Raw genomic sequence first — 3,927 nt, forward strand, 5'->3', positions numbered from 1 at the left:
GCGCTCTCTTGAGGATAAGATTACATTTTTTTTCATATTACTTCTCACTCTCCCCACCCCCAGGCATATCCTGCCAAGTGACTTTTGCCCAGCAGCAGTTCTGAGAAGCCAGGTACAAAAGGGAGTCTTGGCTGTATTCTTTCCAATATGTGTTAGCCTTGAGCTGATTTGGTCAGGCTCAAAAATATTCCGCAGTTATTCTGTAAACACTAGGAATCGTGGACTGTTAGGTCTGGAAGGAGATTTAGAAACAATCTAGTCCTGCAGTTCTCTAACTGTGCTCCAAGGAACCCAGGGGTTTCTGAGCGGGAGCCTTGCATTCGAACTCTTAGAGCAGGTGGTCTGGGGAGCTGAGCAAATCCAGGTTTAGGCCTGGTTCCCTCTGCTGAGTTATTTAATTGGGGTTCTGTGTCAGACTTCTTGTGCAGAAAGGGTTCTGATACTAGAAAATGGTTGACAGCTACAGATCTAGCTAGCTCTCTCATTTTCAGTAGGAGAAAACAGAAGCTCAGAATGGAAGAGGGACTGTGATCACTATGTGCACAAGGGCACACCTACCTAGTGGCAGAAGCAGGGCTAGAGATGCGGTCTGTGGATGCCCCCTTGCTACGTTGCAGAGATAGCCTGGCCCCTCTAAGAGCCTGTATTTTTGGCTTGATTGAGAGATTGAGCTACAGAAACCAACTCTGTGGTGGCTGCTCATACGGCAAAGGAAGGGGGCAAAACAAACACTTACTGAGTTACTATCGTGCAACAGACATGGAAAATACATTTCATTAAGGGCAGATTTATTGAGCGCCTCCTATGTAACAGATACCGCCCCTGCCTGTCATGAGCGTTCTGTCATTTATGCTTCAGAACGAACTGCAGAAGAAACTCTAACTGCAGAAGAAGTTCCAGAGGTGAGGGGTCTGAGAGGCTGAGTGACTTTCAGGGTACCTTGGCTCATAAATGGCCGAGCCACATCCCAACTGATACCTTGAAACTCCAAATCTGCTGTACTGTGCCACGTTGTATCCAAGTATCCCTTTAAGTCTTTTAAAAAGACTTAGGAAGTCAGTGCCGCAGTTGCATGTGAGCCTTCCAAAGACTTGAAACTCAATTAAAACCAACGACTTGAAAACGGTAGGCGCCCCTCAGTGCCCATCTTGCTAAGCGGAGTCTCCTTAGAGTCCTAATCTCTCTCCCTGTTCAGGCTTTCATGATTCACCGCATGCAACCTCAGCCCCTTCTCCGCTCACAGTGGAAAATACCGCCTGTCTTGCTGCTCAGCTGCAGGGCGGGTCTCGGAGCAGCTGTCCCTGGGGCGATGGGTGAGGCTGGGCCTGGGCCTGTGAATGCCAGCGATGGGGAGATAACAAACGTGCTGCAGAGGGAGAAACTGCTCCCCGGCACGGGTGCCAACCTTCGCCGTTTTCAACTGTGCTTGTCTTTCAAAAGACGTTGGGTCTCTATAGAGTGCCAGAAACTTCTGAAGCCATTTCGGGTGTTGTTTGTTAATCATATTGTAAAGGATCTTCCTGGGTGGGCTGTGCCCAGCTTCCAGTCATCTAAATATACTTCACACAGACTAGGAGTCAGTTTGAATAAATTGGACTTACATGGGTGCTGGGAGGGGAAGGGATGTGCGGGGGTTTGCGCCAGCTTTGGCCAGGGCTTTTAGGCAAGTTGTTTAGGGTCTGTTGCAATTGCTGATTCTCCTCTTGGGAAATACGGTGGCTGCCATCCCTGTGAATATTTGTGTTTTCAGCCTTAGAACCCGAGATCTTTTCCCCTTGCTCCTGGGGTATGTAATGGCAACTTGGGCCTGGCCATGTGGTCTGAATATTAAGGCTTATCCTCCAGGCTTTCTTTGCCAGCTTTAGAGGTAAACATGCTGTCCTTCAATTTAAAAAAGGAATCATAACTCTTTATGAAAATGTTTGAACTTAAATAATAAGCCAAATAAGCCATTCCAATTGAGCACAAAAAATGATTAGGAAATTAAAACCACAGCATCATTTGGCACTTTTCTTGTTCATTTTGAAGTTATTAACTTATAATCATATTCTCTCCCACTGGGAGGAGACAATTTTCCATATAACTCTTAGAGAAGAATGAAACACCTTCCTCTCTCTGGAAGCTAAATCTAAATATGACATTCCTTTTTAGCAACTCCTTAGCAAAGATATGGCAACTATCAGCAAAATATCTCTGGGCACAGATCAGTGCCAAAAAGGAAACCTGGGAGGGGCCTTGGTGGCCCCAGGTACCAGAGGATGGCTGGAGCTGCTGTGTTTTGGGCAGCAGAAGTGTCCCCTGCCACACCCCCCAATCCCTTCTCATGTGGGAGGTCATCTCTGAGCACACCCCACCCTCCCACTGGTACACACTCTGGGGCAGGGGGCACATGGATCTTCCTCTCTCTGTGGGCACCGGTGGGGAGTGGAGACAATGCCTCGTCACAACAACCTCCTACATGCATGTGCTGCTCTCTAACTTTCACAGCACTTCCCTGTGCATTTCCTCGTCTGTGGATTCCGAGTGGAATCCTGAAGAGGCTGGAGCAGGTTGTCCACCCCAAGGGACAGATATTAGTTGGCAGCACTGGAATTCAAAGACAATCCCTTCATATGCTTTCTTCTTATTTGTAGTTACAGTGAACTCAAGCACTGGGCCAACATAAGTCATCTAGGGATGAACGTCTCTACTCTCTTGCTGTGTGCTTCTTCGCCCTTCTGTCTCTGATTTCTTTCTCTCTGGCAAAGCCATTTCAGCTCACAGGACTGGGACTTTGGAAAAAGACACTCAAGAGCATCACAATGGGCTAGGCCTGAACCTCTCGGGGCAACATTCCTCACAACTCCCTTAAGAGCTTAGAGATCTGGAGCTAGTGGCAACTGGTAAAGTTTTCAGCATTTGGTAAACAGCCAGGGTCCGGAGCTCTGGGAACAGCCTTATTTAGCTCTTTGTTTAAGTTTTGGGTTAGAAGCTCCCAAGAAGCTGATGCAGGGGAGAGGAATTAACAACCACGGCTCATTCACAGGCAGACAACCAAATGGACTGAAAGACTCAAGGCGACAGGGGAGAGAGAATCCAACCAGCTTGAGCCTTGGCCCAGCTTCTGGAGGAGAGCTTTCTCCCCCAACTGCTCTGCATCTGGCTGGTTGTCGTCCAAAGATCTGTGAACACTCCAGTGTTGGTATGCTGTGGGTGAGGCTCGTGGCCATAGCAACGGGTGAGAGAGACCTGGTCCCTGGGAATGAGAACATGGCTAATAAGGCTGGTGGGGGTGGAGGGCAGGCAGGGAGAGGTAGAGGCTGGGCTTGCCTGCAGACGGAGCCACTTTGCTGCAGGTAAAGCTGTCAAGGTCCATCTCAAATTCCTCCCTTCTAACAGTAGGCGCAGCTCAAGCTGGGAGCTTGTTAGATCAGCGACTACGATCCACCCATGACTTGTTCCCATCGGACAGAGTAAACAAACTGCCCCAGTACTGATGGCGCAGCACTGACCTCCTGTGAGCTAGTCCTTGTTGAAACATCTATGGGGAAGGCCACGGAGTTCTGATGAGAGGATGCGTGTTATCTCTGTTGACTAATGCCTGAGTCAGTCTCATCCACAGAGATGTTCTGTATGTGGGAAACCTGCAGCTGGAACTCTGGGCTCAGGTTTGAAGACCTGAGTTCTAATCCCTGGGATGCCATTACCCCCACGTGACCTCTTTGGGCTCCAATTTCCTCATCCATAAAATGGAGGCACGGTGAGGTCATCCGTGGGGCCCTCTGGTCTGACTTTCTGTATGTCTATGGGCTGTAGAATTAAAGATGACAAGGCCTCTTCATTTTCTATTTCCATTTCCTTGAAGTCATCAGCTGGAGTTAAAGATGAGTTTGAAAAATAGATAGGTTTCTTTTCTTTTCTTTCACTTTAAAAAAAATTAGACTTTTT

Source organism: Galeopterus variegatus, unplaced genomic scaffold, assembly GCF_000696425.1.
Source record: "Galeopterus variegatus unplaced genomic scaffold, G_variegatus-3.0.2 Scaffold12373, whole genome shotgun sequence".
Taxonomy (NCBI): domain Eukaryota; kingdom Metazoa; phylum Chordata; class Mammalia; order Dermoptera; family Cynocephalidae; genus Galeopterus; species Galeopterus variegatus.